Below are 24,314 nucleotides of genomic sequence, written 5' to 3'. Positions count from 1 at the left end.
TCATTGATCATTTGTATATGCTTTTTTTTAGCCGCTATGTCATTTATTTCCACTCTGATTTTTATTATTTCCTTCCTTCTACTTCCTCTGGACTTTATTTTTTGTTCTTTTTCTAGTTCTTTTAGGTGCAGGCTTAGGTTCTTTATTTGAGCTTTTTTTCTAGCTTCTTAAAGTATACCTGTAATGCTATGAAATTTCTATTCAGGACTGTTTTTTGCTGTGTCCCATAAATTTTGGGTTGTTGTATGTTCCTCCACATTCATCTGCCCCACTTCCTCTTGCAGTTTCATGGTCTTCATGCAGAGCCTTCTGTAGAAAGATTGTAGTGTGGGCTTGAACTGGCCTCACCCCTCCAACCCCTCTACAGTTTGCAAGCTTGGTGGATTAGAGCAGCTGAGTTTAGGAATACAACATTAATTGAACCCCCTATGTTGGGCAGATAAAATATATTATGCTCACTTTGTTAAAGATGGCCTTGCCCACATGGAAGCCCGATGCCCAGGTGATATTAATGTGTGTTAGAGGTGGTCTGTGCGCAGGCAGGATCCTTGTAGCCTGGGGCTTGGTTTTAGGACTAAGCCTTTCCCACCCTTTTTGATGTGGGGTGGTGCAATCCCATCATGCCTCAAATAAGTGACTTTGTATTAGAGACTTCCCTATTTTGTAGATTGGATTAAAGGTTTTGATTTCTGCCCTATAAAGTAGGGCAGACTGGGAGCTTGCTCTCTCAGTTCCTGAGATTAGCATTAGAGGAGAGAACAGAAAGGAGAGCAGAGAGAGGCCACGTGGAAGAGGCCAGAAGAAGCAGCCAAGATAATGGAGTGCTGAGGGATAAGCCAGTTTGTGCAGAGTTTGTTCAGAGAGAAGGAGATGGGGGAACAATGGAGAAAAAGGCTGGTGAGCTAGAAACCTTTGATTCTAGGAAACTTGGTTAAGTCAGTAGCTTTGTGAGCACTGAATGAGTGGGTTTTGGAGCCCAGTGTGTTTTTACTTGCCCGCCGGGTGCAAGCTAGAATTAAAGCTAATGGCCCAACAGTTCTTCACTCCGTTGTTTCATTGCTGTCTCTAAATCAAGTGCAAAACTGCATGGGCCAGGCAGCTATGATGGTGGCCATGGCTACTGGCTTTACATTTGGCGTAGTCGGTGGCAGTATTCGATACAGGTCAGTTTGGAGCCACCACCACCTTTGAGCGGTGGAGTAGAGGACTGGCTGCTGTTACGGTTCCCCATGGCTGTCCTTTTGGGAGCCATAGGCAGGCTAACTTCTACAGCCATGTGGGAGGAAACAAAGAGCTCTGTGGAAGGGGCTGCCCAGGACCTGCAAACTGAACAGTGGAAGAAGCTTGAGCAAACATGAGAGAAAGAGATGCCGACCCTGGAAGTGAAGCAAGCATAGGAGGAAGCCAACCAGGTTCGCGAGATTTGCTTGGAAATGAAGCAGCTGCTGGAGGAGGATTTTCAGGTTTGTGAGTTGCAGCTTTCCCTGGATGTTGTGGCCAGCAGCGGCAGGAGGCCAGGGCTATGGCTTGGGCTGGGGCTGCAAGGCCCATGGAGCAGAATGTGGCGGCAGCCTGGGGCTTGAGCCCAGCAACAGGAGCTGATGTTTTTAGTTCCTCTTTGGAGGATGAGGAGAATTGGGCTGGCGTTGTGATCTGCAGTCTTCAGAATGTAAGAGGCCAGCATCAAGGAGTATCTATTATACTCCTGGTAGGTTTGCGATTTTGGGATATAAGAGTGTATGCCATCATGCTCTCCGGAGCAGAGATGGAAATGCTGACTGCCATTGCCACATGCTCTTGTTTGGGACAGTGTAAGACCTGCCAGGACAACAGGGATGATGGGGGGAGGCTGAAGCCCCATGTTCGTGGACTGATTTCCTGGACTATGACCAGAGTGGGCACTGGCTCCTTTGTTGGATGGACTTATGGATTTTGGACAATGTGAAATACCCTGATGGGGGTGGAGGGTGGCTTTGCTAGAAGCACTCCCCTGCCCCAGGAAGCTTTTCCTATGGCTAGAAAGAAGGCCGAGGACATTTTGTGCTTTGGGCTAAGTGCTCAGAGACTGGTAAAATGCACCTTTGTAATTGTTGAAATTGTATGATTTGTCATGTTGTAATTTGTGTAATGTGCCTATTTTCCTTGCACAGTTATGCTGATGATGTAGATTGTGGGTAGTAAAGTGAGCATAGGGGTGGATTTTTGGGCAGATAAAATATTTTATGCTCATTTTGTTAAAGATGGCACTGCCCACATGGAAGCCCATCGCCCAGGTAAAATTAATGTGTGTTGGGGGCGGGCTGTGGGCAGGCAGGATCCTTGTAGCCTGGGGCTTGGTTTTAGGACTAAGCCTTTACCACCCTTTTTGATGTGGGGTGGTGCAATCCCATCATGCCTCAGATAAATGACTTTGTATTAGAGACTTTCCTATTTTGTAGATTGGATTAAAGGTTTTGATTTCTTCACTATACAACGGGGCAGACCGGGAGCTTACTCTCTCGGTTCCTGAGATTAGCATTAGAGGAGAGAGCAGAGAAGAGAGCAGAGAGAGGCCACATGGAGGAGGCCAGGAGAAGCAGCCAAGATGGCAGAGTATTGAAGGAGAAGCCAGTTTGTGCAGAGTTTGTTCAGAGAAAAGGAGATGGAGAACAAAGGTGAATAAGGCTGGTGAGCTAGAAACCTTTGACTCTAGGAAAACTCGGATAAATCAGCTTTGTGAGCACTGAATGAGTGGGTTTTGGAGCCCAGTGTGTATTTTTACTTGCCCGCCAGGTGCAAGCTAGGATTAAAGGTAATGGCCCACCAGTTCTTGGCTCCATTGTTTCTTTACTGACCGAATCCAATGCGAACCTGCACGGGTCAGGCGGCTGTGATGGTGGCTGGGTTACTGGCTTTACATGAGGCTAGAAACCTTTGATTCTAGGGAACTCGGATAAGCCAGTGGCTTTGGGAGCCCTTAATGGAAAGGGAAGTGTTTTTTTACTGTGTGTACTTCATGCTTGCCAGGTGCAAGCTAGGATTAAAGATAATGGTCCACCAGTTTTTGGCTTTGTTGTTTCTTTATCGACTATCTGAATCCAATGCAAACCTGCATGGGCCAGGTGGCTGTAAAGATGGCCATGGCCACTGGCCATACAGTAGATCAAGATGGATTCCTGAAGGCAGAGCAGTTGCTTTTCCCCCAGAGAGAACTACTCCACCCAGGAAAGATGGCCACTGCAGTATTGGAGAATGACTCAGCACAAGGGTTCTGGTCACTGTTTCCACAATGTGTTTCCCTGGGTCTCAAACTTCACACTTCCTCACACAACTCTAGTCCTCTCAGTCCTCCTCCACTAGAGCCTAGGTAAGTGACTGTGAATGAGACGTTTTGCTCTGGCCCTTTAAGATGGAGCCAGCATCTGCAAGAGCTCTCATCCCTTTCTTGCAGACAGAAACCATAGCTCTTTTCACTGTCAAGTGCTGCTTGGGTGCTTCTTCTAGGATCTGGGGTTAAAGGCTGGAGGACCTGGCCTGGAGCTTAGAACTCTCCTGTAAAGCCAGTAGCTGTGGCCACCACCAGAGTTGCCTTGCCCATTCAGGTTTGCATTTGACCCATCAAACAATGAAGCCAAGAACTGGTGGGCCATTATCTTTAATCCTAGTTTGCACTCAGCGGGCAAGAAATACACACAGTAGGAAGACACTTCCCTTTCTATTCAGGGCTCCCAAAGCCACTGACTTATCCAAGTTTCCTAGAATCAAAGGTTCTACCTCACCAGCCTCATTCACCTCTGTTCCCCATCTCCTTCTCTCTGCACAAACTCTGCACAAACTGGCTTCTTCTTCAGCATCTACCATCTTGGAAGCTTCTCCTATGCAATGCTAATTTCAGGAACTGAGAGAGAGCAAGCTCCTGGTCTGCCCCATTTTATAGTGTAGAAATGAAAACTTTTAAGCCAATATACAAAAAAGGAAGTCTCTGATACAAAGTCACTTATGTGAGGCATAAATGGGATTCCTCATAAAAGTGTACCACCCCACATCATGCAACAGTCAAGGGTGTGGGAAAAAGCTTAGCTTTGAAAAGATCTTAGTATTAAAAGGGTGGGAAAGGCTTAGTCTTAAAACTAAGCCTTAGGCTATAATGACATTGCCAGCTTACAGTCTGTCTCCCACAGCCAATGCAAACTATATATAAGTGAGCAAACGTATATATCATATTTACAAACTTATTTGACCAACATTCCACCCCTTTTGCTCACTTCACAATCTAAAGTACATGTATTCCTGCACAAGGAAATTAGGCTCATTACACAAATTACAACAACATGACTGTCGATTATTGAAATACAATTTCAATAATTACAAAGATACACTTCACCAGTCTCTGGCACTCTGCCAAAAGTGTAAAATGTCCTCGGACTTTCTAGTCATGAGAAAAGCTTCCCGGTGCAGATGGAGGGCCTCTAGCAAAGCTGTCCCCCACCTGCATTAGGGTATTTCACATTGTCCAAAATTCGTAAATCCATCCAACAAAGGAGCCAGTGCTCACTCCGGTCATAGTCCAGGAATCAGTCCATGCACATGGGGCCTCAGCCACCCTCCTCATCCCTGTTGTCCTGGCAACTGTCCCAAGGAGGAACACATGACAGTGGCAGTTAGCATTTCCATCTCTGCTCTGGAAACCATGATGGCATTCACCCCTATGTCCCAAAATTGCAGACCTACCAGGGACATAGCAGGTACTTCTTGCTGCTGGGCTCTCATCTTCTGAAGACTGCAGATTGAAACTCCAGCCTGATTCACCTAATCCTCCAAATTGGAACTGAAAACACCAGCTCCCATAGTTGGCTTGATCCCCGAGCCACGACTGCCTTTTCCTCCGTGGGCCTCGGCCCTGGCCTCCCACCTCTGCTGGCTATCCACAACATCCAGGGAAAGCTGCAACTCATAAACCTGTGATTCCTTCTCCAGGAGCTGCTCCATTTTCAAGCAAATCTCGTGAACCTGGTTGGCCTCTTTCTCCAGTGCTTGCTCCAGCTACAAGGTCAGCATCTCTTTCTCCCACATTTGCTCCAGCTCCTTCCACTACTCAATTTGTAGGTCCTGGGCAGCCTCTTTCACAGAGCTCTCAGTTTTCTCATGCATGGCTGTAAAAGTCAGCCAACCTACGGCCCCCAATAGGACAGCCATGGAAAACCATAACAGCAGCCAGTCCTCTACTCCCCCGCTCAAAGGTAGTGGTGGCTCAATACTGAATTGATCCAAATCCTGCTACAGACTATGCCAAATGTAAAGCCAGTAGCCACGGCCCCCATCACAACTGCCTGGCCCATGCAGGTTCTGGTTTGATTTGGACAGATGATAATGAATCAATGGAGCCAAGAACTGGTGGGCCATTACCTTTAATCTAGCTCACACCAAGTGAGCGAGAAATACACACAGTGGGAAAACACTTCCCTTTCCATTCAGGGCTCCCAAAGCCACTGACTTATCAAAGTATTCTTTTTTTTATTTTTTTTAATTTATTTATTAAATTTAATGCAGTGACATTGATAAATCAGGGTACATATGTTGAGAGAAAACATCTCTAGATTATTTTGACATTTGATTGTGCTGTATACCCCTCCCCCAAAGTTAAATTGTCTTCTGTCACCTTCTATCTGGTTTTCTTTGTGCCCTTCCCCTCCCTCAACCCCTCTCTCCTTCTTCACCCCATCCCCCCTACCCCTACCCCCACCCTTGTTGCCATCACATTCTTGTTCATGTTTTTGAGTCTCATTTTTATGTCCCTTCTATGTATGGATTCATATAGTTCTTAGTTTTTTTGATTTACTTATTTCACTCCGTATAATGTTATCAAGGTCCATCCATGTTATTGTAAATGATCCGATGTCATCATTTCTTATGGCTGAGTAGTATTCCATAGTATATATGTACCAGAGTTTTTTAATCCACTCATCCTCTGACGGACACTTGGGCTGTTTCCAGATCTTCGCTATTGTGAACGATGCTGCCACAAACATGGGGGTGCATTTCTCCTTTTGGAGCTGTTCTATGGTGTCCTTGGGGTATATTCCTAAAAGTGGGATAGCTGGGTCAAAAGGCAGTTCGATTTTCAGTTTTTTGAGGAATCTCCATACTGTTTTCCACAGTGGCTGCACCAGTCTGCATTCCCACAAGCAGTGCAGGACGGTTCCCTTTTCTCCACATCCTTGCCAGCACTTATTCTGTGTTGTTTTGTTGATGAGCGCCATTCTGACTGGTGTGAGGTGATATCTCATTGTGATTTTAATTTGCATTTCTCTAATGATTAGTGATGTTGAACATTTTTTTTATATGCCTATTGGCCATCTGTATGTCCTCTTTGGAGAAGTGTCTATTCATCTCTTTTGCCCATTTTTGGATTGGATTGTTTGTCTTCCTGGTGTTGAGATTTACAAGTTCTTTATAAATTTTGGTTATTAACCCCTTATCAGACGTATTGTCAAATATGTTCTCCCATTGTGTAGTTTGTCTTTTTATTCTGTTCTTGTTGTCTTTAGCTGTGCAAAAGCTTTTTAGTTTGATATAGTCCCATTTGTTTATCCTGTCTTTTATTTCACTTCCCCGTGGAGATAAATCAGCAAATATATTGTTCCGAGAGATGTCCGAGAGCTTACTGCCTATGTTTTCTTCTAAGATGCTTATGGTTTCACGGCCTACATTTAAGTCTTTTTACCATTTTGAGTTTATTTTTGTGAGTGGTGTAAGCTGGTGATCTAGTTTCATTTTTTTGTAGGTAGCTGTCCAATTTTTTCAACACCATTTGTTAAAGAGGCTGTCTTTACTCCATTGTATTTCCTTACCTCCTTTGTCAAATATCAGTTGTCCATAGAACTGTGGGTTTATTTCTGGATTCTCTGTTCTGTTCCATTGATCTATGTGCCTGCTCTTATGCCAGTACCAGGCTGTTTTGAGTACAATGGCCTTGTAGTTTAACTTGATATCAGGAAGTGTGATACCTCCCACTTTATTCTTCTTTTTCAAGATTGCTGAGGCTATTCGTGTATTATTTTGGTTCCATATAAATTTTTGGAATATGTGGTCTATATCTTTGAAGTATGTCATTGGTATTTTAATTGGTATTGCATTGAATTTATAGATTGCTTTGGGTAATATAGACATTTTAATGATGTTTATTCTTCCTAACCATGAGCACGGTATATGCTTCCACTTGTTTGTATCTTCCTTGATTTCTTTTATCAATGCTTTGTAAATCTTTGAGTACAAGTCTTTAGTCTCCTTGGTTAAGTTTATTCCTAGGTACTTAATTTTTTTGGTTGTAATTTTGAAGGGGATTGTTGCCTTAATTTCTCTTTCTGACTGTTCATTGTTGGTGTATAAAAATGCCTCTGATTTCTGAGTATTGATTTTATATCCTGCCACTTTGCTGAATTCATTTATCAGGTCCAGTAGCTTTTTGACTGAGACTTTAGGGTTTTCCATATACAATATCATATCATCTGCAAATAATGATAGTTTTACTTCTTCTTTTCCAACTTGAATGCCTTTTATTTCTTCTTCTTGTCTGATTGCTGTGGCCAGGACTTCCAGGACCATGTTAAATAAGAGTGGTGAAAGGGGGCACCCCTGCCTTGTTCCTGATCTTGAGGGTATTGCTTTTAATTTTTGCCCATTGAGTATGATGTTGGCTGTGGGTTTCTCATAGATGGCTTTCATCATGTTGAGGTATGTTCCCTGTATTCCCACTTTGCTGAGAGTTTTGATCATGAATGGGTGCTGGATTTTATCAAATGCTTTTTCTGCATCTATTGAAATTATCATATGTTTTTTCTCCTTCTTTTTGTTTATGTGATGAATCACATTGATTGATTTACGAATATTGTACCAGCCTTGCCTCCCCAGAATAAATCCCACTTGATCATGGTGTATGATTTCTTCCATATATTGTTGGATCCGGTTTGCTAATATTTTGTTGAGGATTTTAGCATCTATATTCATCAGAGATATTGGCCTATTATTTTCTTTCTTTGTGTTGTCTTTGCCTGGTTTTGGAATCAGAATTATGCTCACCTCATAAAAGGAGCTTGGAAGTCTTCCTTCCTCTTGAATTTTTTGAAATAGCTTGAGAAGGATAGGAGTTAGTTCTTCTTTGAATATTCGGTAGAATTCCATTGTGAAGCCATCGGGCCCCGGACTTTTCTTTGTTGGGAGTTTTTTGATAACTGTTTCAATCTCATTTGTTGTAATCAGTCTGTTTAGGTTTTCTGACTCTTCCAGATTGATTTTTGGAAGCTTGTATGTTTCAAGGAATTTGTCCATTTCATCTAGGTTGTCTAGTTTTTTGGCGTACAGTTCTTCATAGTATTTTCTTACAATATTTTGTATTTCTGTTGTGTCAGTTGTTATTTCTCCTCTCTCATTTCTAATTTTATTTATTTGAGTCCTCTCTCTCTTTTTCTTGGTGAGTCTACTTAAAGGTTCATCAATCTTGTTTACCTTTTCAAAGAACCAGCTCCTAGTTTCATTGATCCTCTGTATTGTTTCTTTAGCCTCTATGTCATTTATTTCTGCTCTGATCTTTATTATTTCCTTCCTTCTACTACATTTGGGCTTTCCTTGCTGTCCTTTTTCTAATTCTTTTAGATGCAGGGTTAAGTTGTTTATTTGAGCTTTTTCTAGCTTCTGAAAGTGTGCCTGTAGTGCTATGAACTTCCCTCTCAGCACTGCCTTCGCTGTGTCCCATAAATTTTGAGTTGTTGTATGCTCATTGTCATTAGTTTCTAGGAATTTTTTTTATTTCTTCTTTGATCTCATTCTTAATCCATTCATTATTTAACACCCTGCTATTTAGTTTCCATGTGTTTGGGAATTTTTGAGCTTTTCTGTTGTGATTCATTTCTAGTTTCATGCCATTGTGATCGGAGAAAGTGCTTGATATGATTTCAGTCCTCTTAAATTTGTTGAGAGCACTTTTGTGCCCTAACATGTGGTCTATCCTAGAGAATGTACCATGAGCACTTGAAAAGAATGTATATTCTGCTGCTTTAGGGTGAAAGGTTCTGAAGATATCTATTAAATGGAATTGATCTAGTGTTTCCAATAAGTCTGCTGTTTCTTTGTTAATTTTCTTTCTTGAGGATCTATCTAGTGATGTTAGTGGGCATAAATGGGATTCCTCATAAGAGTGCAGCACCCCACAGCATGCAACAGTCAAGGGTGTGGGAAAAAGCTTAGTTTTGAAAAAATCTTAATATTAAAAGGACGGGAAAGGCTTAGTCTTAAAACTAAGCCATAGGCTATAATGACTTTGCTGGCTTACAGCCTGTCCCCCACACCCAATGCAAAGTATAAGCGAGCAAACATATATATCATACTTACAAACTTATTTGACTAATACCTCCCCTCTCAGGCAAATGTCCCTGCAATGAGACTCCCTTCAGACCCTCAGCCTCCACTCACTCCTGGGAGCAGAACAGCCCTTTCTGTGCTCTGTCCTTCCTCCCAGTCTCATTGTGGCTTCTTCTATAATTCTTGGTTATAGACTCCTCTTTGTTTTGTCCAACATTGATGTTGGGCAAATAAGTTTTAACAAATGATTTTTCAGTTTGCTCATTTATATTTTGCATTGCTTTGGGCAGCACCATGTGTATGTAGTTTGTGGAAGGCTGCAGTGCTTGCCCTCAAGGCGGCAGATTGCAAATTGTGGATTACCTTCCTTCTTAGGAAGGGTTTTTGTATTGCTGGAGAAGAATTTTTTTGCCCCAGTCTAGTTTTTCAGAGAGGGAAGAAGGAGTGAAGATGTGGAACTGGAGCTAAGGGGCTTTGGGAGCTCCACTGAGGCTGGTGGAGGCCTTGATTTCAGGAGGAACATGAGAAGATTTTTCAGATTGTGGAACTATAGAATGCTTCAGGGTTTGGGGAGCTCTAAATGAGAAGAAAGCAGTCTTCCGTGCCTGTTTGCTCATTCGCTGGTACGACACTTTAATAAACAGAATGGCCCATGATTTTTTGGCTCCACTGTTTCTTTACCATCTGCCCAAATCCAGTGAGAATCTGCATGCTCATGATGGTGGCAGCCACTGGCCTTAGAATTGGTTTTTCAAAATGAATGTTCTTAAGTTGAGTTATAATCCAATTTGGTCCTAGGAGTTGGCAGTTAGAACATCTACCTACTTCATCGCCATCTTGGAATCCTGAGGCACGTATCTTTTTGAGGTACAGTGGTCCCTTATCTATTGTATAATGGGGATTAGGTTCCAGAATTCCCAATAGGCAAAAATCCATGATATAGCAACCTTATGTTTATTTAGTTATTTATATATATTTTAAGGCTCCCCACACTCTTATAAACCTTTCCCACACTTACTTTGCTATTTTACCACAAAAATAATTAAAATAATAAATATATTAAAAAACATATACTGCAAAATCCCACAATATAGTGAAAAATCCACAACACATAAATAGATATATACAATTTAAAAATCCACGATACAGTAAAACTGTGAAAAGGGAACCATGATATGGTGATGGATAATTGTATTTCTTTCCTGTTGGGCAGATAAAATGTATTATGCTCACTTTGTTAAAGATAACACGAGGAGGCCGTTGCCCAGGTGATATTAATGTGTGTTGGGGTGGGCTAAAGGCAGGCAGAATCCTTGTAGCCTGGGGCTTGGTTTTGGGATTAAGCCTTTCCCATCCTTTTTGATGTGGGGTGGTACAATCCAATCATGCCTGAGAGAAGTGACTTTGTATTAGAGACTTCCCTATTTTGTATATTGGATTAGAGATTGTGAAGCCACACTATAAAATAGGGGCGGAACGGGAGCTTGGATTCTTGGTTCCTGAGGTTAGCATGAGAGAGCAGAGAGAGTAGAGCCAGCATCGGAAGGAGGCCACGTGGAGGAGGCCAGGAAAAGCAGCCAAGATGGCGGAGTGCTGAGTGAGAGGCCAGTTTGTGCAGTTTGACGCTGGAGAAGGAAGGAGATGGGGAACTGAGGAGAATAAGGCTGGTGAGCTAGAAACCGTTGATTCTAGGAAACTCGGATAAGTCAGTGGCTTTGTGAGCACTGAATGTGATTGGGTTTTGGAGCCCAGTGTGTGTTTTTACTTGCCCGCCGGGTGCAAGCTAGGATTAAAGACGATGGCCCACCAGTTTGTGGCTCCGTTGTGTCTTTACCGACTGTCCAAATCCAATGTGAACCTGCATAGGCCGGGCTGCTGTGATAGTGGTCCTGGCCGTGCCTTCTGGCTTTACGTTTGGCGTAGTCGGCAGGATTTGATACAGATCGGCAAGGAGCCTTTGACTGGTGGCGTAGAGGACTGGCTAGTGTTAGGGTTCCCCATGGCTGTCCTTTTGGGGATTGTAGGCTGGCTGACTTTTACAGCCATGCGTGAGGAAACTGAGAGCTCTGTGGAAGAAGCTGCCCAGGACCTGCAAACCGAGCAGTGGAAGGAGCTGGAGCAAACGCGGGAGAAACCGATGCTGACCCTGGAGCTGGAGGAAATGCTGGAGGAGGAGGCCAACCAGGTGTTTGAGTTTCACCTGGAAGTGGAGCAAACGCTGGAGGAGGATTCAGAGGTTCGTGAGTTGCAGCTTGCCCTGGATGTTGCGGAGAGCCAGCAGCGGCAGGAGGCCGGGGCTGAGGCTGAGGCTGAGGCTGAAGCTGAGGCCGGGTCCGGAGCTGCAAGTTCTGCGGAGCAGAAGGTGGCGGCAGCCCGGGGCTTGAGCCTGGCAGCGGGAGCTGTTGTTTTCAGTTCCTCTTTGGAGGATGAGGAGAATCGGACTGGAGTTGTGATCCGCAGTCTCCAGAAGGTGAGAGCCCAGAAGCAAGGAGTTCTTACTATGCTCCTGGTGGGTCTGCGATTTTGGGGACATAGGATGGATGTTATCATGCTCTTCAGAGCCAAGATGGAAATGCTGACTGCCATTGCCATGTGCTCCTCTTTGGGACAGTGTAAGACCTGCCAGGATGGCAGGAATGAGGGGTTGGCTAACGCCTTTGTGCGTGGACTGATTTCCTGGACTATGACCGGAGTGGGCACTGGCTCCTTTGTTGGATGGACTTACAAATTACGGATTTTGGACAATGTGAAATACCCTGATGGGGGTGGGGGGTGGCTTTCCTAGAAGCACTCCCCTGCCCCGGGAAGTTTTTCCCGTGGCTAGAAAGAAGGCCGAGGACATTTTGCGCTTTGGGCTAAGTGCTGAGAGACTGGTGAAATGTACCTTTGTAATTGTTGAAACTGTATCATTTTTGCTGTTGTAATTTGTGTAATGTTCTAATTTCCTTGCACAGGGATGCCTGTTGTATAGATTGTGGGTAGTAAAGTGAGCATAGGGGTGGATTGTTGGGCAGATAAAATGTATTATGCTCACTTTGTTAAAGATAACACGAGGAGGCCGTCGCCCAGGTGATATTAATGTGTGTTGGGGTGGGCTAAAGGCAGGCAGAATCCTTGTAGCCTGGGGTTTGGTTTTGGGATTAAGCCTTTCCTACCCTTTTTGATGTGGGGTGGTACAATCCAATCATGCCTGAGAGAAGTGACTTTGTATTAGAGACTTCCCTATTTTGTATATTGGATTAGAGATTGTGAAGCTACACTATAAAATAGGGGCGGAACGGGAGCTTGGACTCTTGGTTTCTGAGGTTAGCATGAGAGAGCAGAGAGAGTAGAGCCAGCAGCGGAAGGAGGCCACGTGGAGGAGGCCAGGAAAAGCAGCCAAGATGGCGGAGTGCTGAGTGAGAGGCCAGTTTGTGCAGTTTGACGCTGGAGAAGGAAGGAGATGGGGAACTGAGGAGAATAAGGCTGGTGAGCTAGAAACCGTTGATTCTAGGAAACTCGGATAAGTCAGTGGCTTTGTGAGCACTGAATGTGATTGGGTTTTGGAGCCCAGTGTGTGTTTTTACTTGCCCGCCGGGTGCAAGCTAGGATTAAAGACGATGGCCCACCAGTTTGTGGCTCCGTTGTTTCTTTACCGACTGTCTGAATCCAATGCGAACCTGCATAGGCCGGGCTGCTGTGATAGTGGTCCTGGCCGTGCCTTCTGGCTTTACATTTCCTTTTTTCTTTCTTACTTTCATTCTCTCTCTCTCTCCTTTTCTCTCTCTCTCTCTCTCTCTCTCTCTTTTAGCAGGAGGTATGGACAGGATGGGAGAGAATAAGAAGCATCAATTTCTAGTTGTGGCACTTTAATTATTTATTGTTTGCTTTCTCATGCATGCCTTGATGGAGTGGTGGGGCTCCACCTGAGCCAGTAACCCCTTGCTCAAGCCAGCAACCTTGGGCTTCAAGCCAGTGACCATGGGGTCATGTAAAGCCAGTATCCATGGCCACCATCACATGCAGGTTCTCATTGGATTCGGACAGTTGGTAAAGAAATAATAAACTGGTGAGCCATTAGCTTTAATCTTAGCTTGCACCCAGTGGGAAAGTAAAAACACACACTGGGCTCCAAAACCCACTCATTCAGGGCTCACAAAACTACTGACTTATCAGAGTTTTCCTAGAATCAAAGGTTTTAGCTGCCCAGTCTTATTCACCTCTGTTTCCCATCACCTTCCTTCTCCCTTGTAAAGCCAGGAGCCAGGGCCACCATCACAGCAGCCCAGCCCATGCAGGTTCTCATTGGATTCAGACAGTCAGTAAAGAAACAACGGAGCCAAAAACTGGTGAGCCATCTTCTTTAATTCTAGCTTGCACCCGGAGGGCAAGTAAAAACATACACTGGGCTCCAAAACCCACTCACATTCAGTGCTCACAAAGCCACTGACTTATCCGAGTTTCCTAGAATCAAAGGTTTCTAGCTCACCAGACTTATTCACCTCTGTTCCCCATCTCCTTCCTTCTCCCTGCACAAACTCTGCACTAACTGGCTTCTCACTCAACACTCTGCCATCTTGGCTGCTTCTCCTGGCCTCCTCCACGTGGCCTTTCTCTGCTCTCTGCTCTCTCTGCTAATCTCAGGAACCAAGAGAGCAAGCTCCCGTTCTGCCCCTATTTTATAGTGTAGAAATCCAAACCTTTAATCCAATATACAAAATAGGGAAGTCTCTAATATAAAGTCACTTATCTGGGGCATGATGGGATTGTACCACCCCACATCAAAAAGGGTGGGAAAGGCTTAATCCCAGGCTACAAGCATTTTGCCTGCCTACAGCCTGTCCCCAACACACAGAGACAAACATTAATATCACCTGGGCAATGGCCTCCACGTGAGCAGCGCCATCTTTAACAAAGTGAGCATAATATATTTTATCTGCCCAACATCCCTGCACAAACTGGCTTTTACTTCTGCACTCCATCATCTTGGCTGCTTCACTTGGCCTCCTCCACATGGCCTTTCTCTGCTCTCGTCTCTAATGCTAATCTCAGGAACAGAGAGAGAGAAAAAGAGAGAGAGAGCACAAGCTCCCGGTCTGCCCCCATTTTATAGTGTAGAAACCAAACTTTTAATCCAATATACAAACAAGGAAGTCTCTGATACAAAGTCACTTATCTGAGGCATAATGGGATTCCTCATGAGAGTGCACCACCCCACATCAAAATGGGTGGGAAAGGCTTAGTCCTAAAACCAAGCCTTAGGCTATAAGAATCCTGCCTGCTTACAGCCTGTCCCCCCACACCCAATACAAACTATAAGCGAACAAACATATATATCATATTTAAAAACTTATTTGACCAACAGGTCATGTTTATGATCACATGCTCAAGCCAGAGACCTCAGGGTTTCAAACCTGGATCCTCAATATCCCAGGTCGATGCTCTACCCACTGCACCACCACATTGTTAGGCATATCTTTTTAATGCATTTCTTAGCAATAAACTTTTAATTGTTTTTGTACCCAGTCCTCCTTTAAAAAATATATTAGAAAAAAGAAAATAGTAAAATTAACTCCCATATGTCCTATAATATCCAAAATAAAGTATTTAATTGTGAAAAATTATGTTTTTATTTTTTTCTTTGCTGAAATTTAAATTTTAAAACAAAATTTCAGACCTACTATTACACCCTATACTTTAATTTGTTTCTCTAAAAATAAAGCCATATCTTATGTAACTATAAAATCATTATTACATGTTACCATATCAAATTTTTGCTGTTCATCTAACACCCAGTTTATAACAAAATTCCTGATTTTTCAAAATGTGTTTTGCACTTGTTTTTTTGAATCAATATCTAAATTTAATGGTATCTCTTAAAGAGTAATGACAATGTTACTCTTCATATAGTCTTGCCTTCCATCTATCTTAAAATATTTTAGTCTTTTTAAGAACTTTATTAGAGAGAACCTAGCATTTAATTATAATTATAAGCATTCTAAATTCTACCTATATGACTTCAAATAAAGATGTTAAAAAATAATACATTGGTATTATTTTTATTATTGTTATTACTAAACAAGTAATTTGTTGTACTATCACCTGAATCATAGACCTGTTGTTTTATTATTATTATTTTTTATTTATTTATTTTAGAGAGGAGGGAGGGAGAGAGAGAGAAAGACAGAGATAGAGAGAAAGGAGGGAGGAGCAGGAAGCATCAACTCCCATATATGCCTTGACCAGACAAGTGCAGGGTTTTGAACCGGTAACCTCAGTGTTCCCAGGTTGACACTTTATCCACTGCGCCACCAGAGGTCAAACTGTTTTATTATTTTTTATTAAATCAGAGAGGGCATAGCTTATATATGTTTATCTTATATATATTATATATTTACATTTTTATCTGAAATAAAAATTCTGAGAGAGAATAATTGAGGAAAATAAGTTCAGGTGATAACACACAGAAAATGAAAATGGTTCAAGTATGGAAAAGTAAAGGCCCAGCATTTTTTCAAATAAGCATTTATTTCACATATTACAAGTATGAATGTTAGATCCTAGTTTCAACATTACTGAAATTTAGGTTATATGGAGAGTTAGCTATAAAATCTTTTAGGGTTTATACAAAGCCTTAAATTTGTTCTTCACATATTTCCTTAGAGGTTATGCATGAGTTTTTATAGAAATTATTATTTTCTTTCTCATTTTTTATTTTAAAATCAATGATAGCCTCACTACCTTTATGTATGTGTTGATTCTGGACTTACTTTATTAAACTCTCTTTAATAACAAACCACTTGGTACAGAGAATGAAGAAAATTATTTGATGCTAATGACCTCATTTATCAAAGAGAAAAATAAGCTTTGTGTCATTTTCCAGTGTGTGTTACTCAACCTGAACTAAACAGAAGATACTCAATCTTAATTAATCACCCTCTCTTCCTTTTTCAACAATCATATGCTGAATGATAGTAAATTTATTCATGTCCTTTAAGTGGGAGGGAGAAGGGATAGAAAAAATTCTAAGATAATCAAGTCACCATGTAAAGTTTTTATATAGTAGATTGATCTCTTACTGACATTGCATATTATAACATCAACTTCCCACAGCTAGAATTGTTTTTCAACATTCATAGGTGTACTTTAAATGTGAAATAATGTGTAATTTTCCATTTTCACAGATAAAGTCTAGTTATATTGTTTTGTATCTTAATTGTTTTTTAGTAGTTTCACAGTTTTCTTTTTTTTTCCAGCAGTTAAATGTGGTCCCTGAATTCTTTCTTGGTAAAGGTGTTCGTTCTATGGGTTATTTCACAGAAAACAATCTTTTCTTTTTTTAATAAATTTTTATTAATGGTAATGGGATGACATTAATAAATCAGGGTACATATATTCAAAGAAAACATGTCTAGGTTATTTTGTCATCAAATTATGTTGCAAACCCCTCGCCCAAAGTCAGATTGTCCTCCGTCACCCTCTATCTAGTTCTCTGTGCCCCTCCCCCTCCCCCTAACTCTCTCCCTCCCTCCCTCCCATGTCCTCCCTCCCCCCCCACCCTTGGTAACCACCACACTCTTGTCCATGTCTCTTAGTCTCATTTTTATGTTCCACCAATGTATGGAATCATGTAGTTCTTGTTTTTTTCTGATTTGCTTATTTCACTCCTTATAATGTTATCAAGATCCCACCATTTTGCTGTAAATGATCTGATGTCATCATTTCTTATGGCTGAGTAGTATTCCATAGTGTATATGTGCCACATCTTCTTTATCCAGTCTTCTATTGAAGGGCTTTTTGGTTGTTTCCATGTCTTGGCCACTGTGAACAGTGCTGCAATGAACATGGGGCTACATGTGTCTTCACGTATCAATGTTTCTGAGGTTTTGGGGTATATACCCAGTAGAGGGATTGCTGGGTCATAAGGTAGTTCTATTTGCAGTTTTTTGAGGAACCACCATACTTTCCTCCATAATGGTTGTACTACTTTACAGTCCCACCAACAGTGAATGAGGGTTCCTTTTTCTCCACAGCCTCTCCAACATTTGCTATTACCCGTCTTGTTGATAATAGCTAATCTAACAGGAGTGAGGTGGTATCTCATTGTAGTTTTGATTTGCATTTCTCTAATAACTAATGAAGCTGAGCATCTTTTCATATATCTGTTGGCCATTTGTATCTCTTCCTGGGAGAAGTGTCTGTTCATGTCCTCTTCCCATTTTTTTATTGGATTGTTTGTTTGTTTGTTGTTGAGTTTTATGAGTTCTTTGTAAATTTTGGATATTAGGCCCTTATCTGAGCTGTCGTTTGAAAATATCAGTTCCCATATAGTTGGCTGTCTGTTTATTTTGATATCAGTTTCTCTTGCTGAGCAAAAACTTTTAATTCTGATGTAGTCCCATTCATTTATCTTTGCCTTCACTTCTCTTGCCATTGGAGTCAAGTTCATAAAATGTTCTTTAAAACCCAGGTCCATGATTTTAGTACCTATGTCTTCTTCTATGTACTTTATTGTTTCAGGTCTTATATTTAGGTCTTTGATCCATTTTGAATTAATTTTAGTACACGGGGACAGGCTGTAGTCGAGTTTCATTCTTTTGCATGTGGCTTTCCAGTAGAAAACAATCTTTGCTTTCAATGAACTTATGTTTTGAATACAAAAATGAGTTAGTGTGTTTTTTCAAGGATTTCTCTTTCAGAAGGATATTTAAATTCTTCCTCCTAGAATGGAGATTTTGCTTAGTTATATACAAAGAGATAAAATAGATGTTATTATTGATAACTTTAATTTTTATTGAACATTTTCCATATCAAAAGCCTTTTGCTAGTTCTAGGTTATTTTATTTACACTTAACAACAATCCTACATAGCAGGTACTACTGTGATCTCCACTTTACAGATGAGATAATGGATGATTGGAAAACTAGATTAACTTGGATGTCAGGTACTTGGCTCATACTGCTCCCAAAGACACAGACACTTCAATTTTTCAAGAAACTTGGTGTCTTAAATGCAAGAACGTCTTCATGATGTTCAACTCCAAGTTAAGATGTATTAATAGGTCTGTCTATATACCAAGAAATATAGAATGTCATAATGTCATATAGGGACTTGAATGTACAATGGCACAAACAGAGAGAATATTTGCTTTCAGAAAGCTTATATTTAATGGGGAGACAACATGATAATAAATAAGTATATCCTGTACTAATAGAGAGTGATAGTACACTAAAAAATAAAAGCAGTGTATAATGAACATGTCATTTAAGGCAGACCAATATTTTTGATCACTCACATTATTTTTCAATAATTTTATATATTATAATTTTTTACCTTTCCTGAAACAGAACATAAAACTTACCTTTTCAGCCACCTTTTATTTAGGATTCAGGCAATATCTTAGTTTCTGTCGAACATACACACCAGCATAATATTTTAATATGGAATTAGATACCATGAAGACATTTGTTTTATTCAGGACATTGAATTCCTTGACAGATGCAGTGGTAGAGGAGTTGAAGTTTTCAGGAACAGTACTAGACAATTCTGGTATTAGTCCCCCCAAATATTGATGTAACTGGGGCCCCAGAATCATTGGTTTGAGTTGTGTTGTTGGTATAATGTGTGTTACTTAATATTTTTAATACATTTATATTTTCTTAAACTACCCATTGTAAGTCCTATTAGAACTATGGCTAATTAATACACAGGGAAAAAGGTAACAAATTGGTCATAGATGGACACTTGGAAGAGATGATATGTCAGAAAAGATAAGTGTAAAGGGTCAAAGTAACAGAAATAAAAACAGAGAAAATTAAATTAAAAATCCTGAAGTGGGAATTAGCTTGATGTATTATTGGAGCAGTAAGAACATCTGTGTGGCTAAAAGGATTAAGCCAGATGGATAATCATAGGCAATGAGATCAGGTAGAGAGTGATGGGAGCCTTAAAGATTATGACAAAGAATTCAATTTTATAATGAATATAATAAGAAGTCATTGGGTACTTTTAAGAAGGTGTTTTAAAATATGACTTACATTTCAAAAATTTACTCTGACTCCTGAATGGTGTTGATTGTAAAAAAAAAATCAGAGAAGAAGTGAGAATCACAAAAGTCAAAATAAAAATAAAAGTGGATTAAACTAAATTGGAAATATTTGAGGTCATACGAATAGGTTAGACCCTAGATCTAGAAAAGTAGAGGTGTCTTGAAAGTAGAGGTGTCACATTTGTTTGTGTAGTGAGTGTGCCTTGTGAGTGAAAGTAATTGGTTAAATTGTGGTCATGTACTATGAGTGAGACAACTAAAGGAGAGGTGGTTTTTGTTTGTTTAAATATGAAGATTGGGAATAAAAAGCTCAGTTTTGAATTTACACATTAGATGCTTCAACGGATATTTCACTTAGGCAATTTTCTGTGGCTCTGGAGTTCAAGGGAGAATATTGAGGTAGATATATAAATTTTGGAGTCCTCTGTACAGAGGTTGTATTTAAATTTTTCAGATAAAAGATGACCCTCTTGGTTGAAAAAGGAGATAGGAAATTCAAAAAAGCCACATGCTAAGCTATTAGAAATTCTAACTTTCGAGGATACTAACTCTCAAAGGATCCTAACTTTCGAGGCAGGTGAGTAGAGGGATTAACAAAATAGACAAAGAAAGATTGGCCAATGAGATGTAATAATAATGCAAGATAATCCTGCTTCCCACATTCTGAGTGAAGAAAGTGTTTCTAGGTAGACAGGGTCATCAACCACATCAAGTACAGCTTATAACTGAAATAAGATGAGGCCTGACAATCTGACCATTGGTGTTTGACAAAAAAAAAAGTCATTATGGAATTATATTAGGAGATTTTGAAAATAATTGATTCAAGTGGAATAAGAAGTAATTTAAAAAATCTTACTTGAAAGTGGAGGGAAGGAGGTATTAGGGGATGAGGAGGTGGACATATTAAGTATATAGTCTGCTGGTTTTCTATTTAAAAAAAGCAGATATATGGGCTTAGGGTGGAAAGCATGGAATTCTGAGAGAATTTTTTTCTTTCTTTACCATATTCGCATTGCCACACAAATCTATTAAAAATAGCAATGTATGAATTAGTTAACTTAAAATTTTTTCTATTATTTGTTTTATTTGTTTTTGTTTTTACCCAATGCCTCACTGAAATACAAATCAAATGGCAGATATCTTGGTAGTAATGTACAAAATTTTATTAAAACTACTCATGTTATTCAAAAATGGTTTTAGAATAGACAATTTTAAAGTGCTCAACAATTTACTTGAAAGACTTCACTTTGTCATACCAAAAACATTTTGTTTTCTCATGCTAAAAGGTTATAGAATAAAAAATATGACCATAAATATTTCAGAATATCTAATTTTGGGTACTGAAAATAATGCTTACAGTGTTTAGAAAATAAGATTAAAGAAATTAAAAAGCCAAGAGAGTATCAGGGAAGTTTGATATTTCCAAACTAATAATAAAGCAATATCCAAAGGCTTTTACTTTGGCCCTATTATGCATATTCAGGAACATGCTATGTGCTGTAGGGAATACTTATGAGATATGGTTTTCTACATCAAACAAAATACATACAGAGTTGGGAAGATAAGGAGTATACATTAAAAAGATAATAAAGAAAAACTGTTCATAAATTTTAAGGTAGACAATATGTGCCATAAAGATTAGGACAGAAAAAAACAACTGTGAATGAAAATTATTAGTTGTCCTTCATGAAGAGAGGAAATGAGAAGCATTTATATAATCTGGAAAGGCAAGTAAGATGGAAAAAGAAATTCCCAGAAGAGAAGAAAATATTTTGAAATAAGGTAGTAGCAATTCAATTAAAAATACTTTCCTCAACTTCTTTTGTGTATATATTTAAAGGCAGGGAGAAAAAAAAGTATAATTTCTCACCCACTAGAATGACTATAGTCATAAAGACATACAATAAGAGGTATTGGTGAAGATGTCAAGAAAATGGGACCCATCTGCCTTGCTGGTGGGGATGTAAAATGGTACATTCTCACTTTAAAAAAATTGTGCAAGAAAAAAAATTGTGCAAGTTTCTTAAAAAGGCAAATACAGAGTTACTTTATGGCCCAGACATTCAACTCCCAGGTGAATTGAAACATATATCTACACAAAAATTTATACACAAATGCTCTTAGCAGCATTATTAATTATAGCCAAATAGGAGAAACAACCCAAATGTCTATCAACAGATCAATGGATAAAAAAAAAAATGTGATAAACACATCCAACAAAATTATTCAGCCATAAAAAAAGTAAAGTACTTGTACAGGCTATAATAAGTATGAACCTGGAAAACATAAGTGAAAGAAGCCAGACACAAAAGGCCACATCTTGTATGGATATGGTCTTCATAGAAAATGTACAGAAATTACAAATACATAGTGACAGAAAGTAGATTAGTGGTTTCTTAGTTGTTCAAGGGAGGGGAGAATGGGAAATTACTGCTGTTGGTTATAGAGTTCCTTTATGGGATGATGAAAATATTCAGGAATTAGATAGTGGTGATAATTACACAATCTTGCGAATATATTAGAAAGCACAAACTGAAGACTTCAAAGGGGTAAGTTTTATAACGTGAATTATATCTCAATATTTAAAAAGATATATTTCAAATTAATAAACAGCAATAACAAAGTGATGAAGACATTTCTCATGTCTTTGTGTGTTTTGGAGACCTGTAGAAGCAGTAGTATATGCAAAAGTGGAGAAATACTGGGTAGAGTAGGCTTACTGGAGAGAAGAGTTTGGGTTCTTGAGAACATAAAGTTGTAAAGATAGGTTATGCCAATTGTATTATTTTTTAAAAAGTAGCATGATGTCAAGAATTAGAAAAATCTGAAAGATTTAAGTCAATTTATTATAAACTGTGATATGTAAAAACCATTGTTATGTATATTCTTATTTAAGAGATAAAGAAACTGAGACATAGGGACCTGAAGAATCTTGGCTAAGATAATACAACAAATAAATGATAGAATCAGGATTGGAATCCATATTCTCCTGTCTCCAGAGTCAACAACTAGGACTGTTCTTTCTTCCCTTGAATAATGAGGTATTTTATCGTGGTGAAGTTTCTAATATAAATAAAATCACTTTTATAGTACCAAATTTTATTACTTTTCTTCCTTTGTCAGGTGAAAAGTTAAATTTGAATTTTATTTTATTAGCACATTAGAACCAACTGATTTTCATCAAATGCAAAAAGGAGTGTCAACATTTTTAGCATGATTTATTCTTTTTGCAGTTGAATCATTTTAATAGGATTTTTTTTTAGAGGATTATATAGAGAACCCTAATTTTTTAGACCTTACCAGATATATCTAAGAAGGTATAAAATTATATTTATGGTAGAGATAAAATCAAAGAGAAACCTTGAAGTACTAAAGGAGGATACACATTTTTTTAGTACTGTTTAAGATCATTTAAACTAAAGTATAATATTTTATATTGTTTTTATTTCCTGCCTTCAAATAAAAATTTCTAAGATGCCATTCAAAAAAAATAGTCCTTTTGTTAAAGTATCTTTGCCTTCTTCTGTTCTTCCACTATCTCTTAAATCATACTCATAGTGAAAACTTGCCTAAAGATTGTAACTTTTATATAATTGTTATTTTATTGACTTAATATTCAAAATTATTTTCAAAAACAGTGTACAATGTTTGAAGCTCTGTGTCAGTTAGTATGTTAGTCAGCATTTGGGTTGAATGCTAGTCACTGAAAATCCCCATTAACTGTGGTTTAAACTGGGTAGAAGTTTACTTGATTCTCTTATTCAAGAAGGCTGGACATGGTCAATGCAGCCAGCATTGAAGTGATTTAACACAATATCCAGGGTCCTGGCTAATCCATCCTAATACTTTGTCTGGCACAGATTTAGATTCCAAGTTATTGTCGTGATTCAAGGTCAGAGCTCCATATACTCCATTCAGGAGGAAAGAGGAAAAGCAATAAAAGATGCAAGTATATTTCTGTTCTTAAAGGACACTTTTTGGCAGTTGAACACACAATTTCTGCTTACAACCCACTAAACTTAGTCATAACTGACCAGAGGGAAAACTAGGATGTGTAACCTTCATTCTGGGTGATACAATCAAACATAAGGGGGTTTAAGTCTATGGAAAAGAGGCAAATAAATATTTTCAGGTGTTGGATACAGTCCAATTTCCCTGGGAAGCAGATTCTGAGATGTCGATTATTTCCAAGGAAGTTTATTAGAGTGTTTTGGGGACCAACGCTTAGAGAAACTTGGGAAAGAGAGTAGCTGTGGGAAGAGGGAGATTGAGCTGCTTTACAGTCTCACCAAAACCTAAGCCAATCCCATTAAGAAGTGTTGTTAGTTGGAGTGAGGAAGCTGAGTCTTCATATTTCAATTCTGGTCATTTACAGTTGAATCATTTTAATAGGATTTTTTCTTAGAGGATTGTATAGAGAACCCTAATTTTTTAGACCTTACCAGATATATCTAAGAAGGTATAAAATTATATTTATGGTAGAGATAAAATCAAAGAGAAACCTTGAAGTACTAAAGGAGGATACACATTTTTTTAGTACTGTTTAAGATCATTTAAACCAAAGTATAATATTTTATATTGTTTTTATTTCCTGCCTTCAAATAAAAATTTCTAAGATGCCATTCAAAAAAAATAGTCCTTTTGTTAAAGTATCTTTGCCTTCTTCTGTTCTTCCACTATCTCTTAAATCATACTCATAGGCTACTCTTGGAAGGAGGCATGACACTGGACAAGAGAGTGTTCTTTAGCTGAAATAATTCCTCAAGAACACTGACATTTGAGAGCTGTCTTCCAGCAGATGAGGTCATAATTCTTCATTTCTGCATTGGGACCTGGGTAGTAGTATATCACAACATCTACCACAGCTGATTGCTAACAGTATCAGTGTTATGGAGGATTTAAAAAATAATAACTAAAGCCAGTGACCTTGGGCTCAAGCCAGTGAGTATAG

Source organism: Saccopteryx bilineata, chromosome 5 (assembly GCF_036850765.1).
Source record: "Saccopteryx bilineata isolate mSacBil1 chromosome 5, mSacBil1_pri_phased_curated, whole genome shotgun sequence".
Lineage (NCBI taxonomy): Eukaryota > Metazoa > Chordata > Mammalia > Chiroptera > Emballonuridae > Saccopteryx > Saccopteryx bilineata.
Note: the sequence above shows the minus strand (reverse complement) of the source record.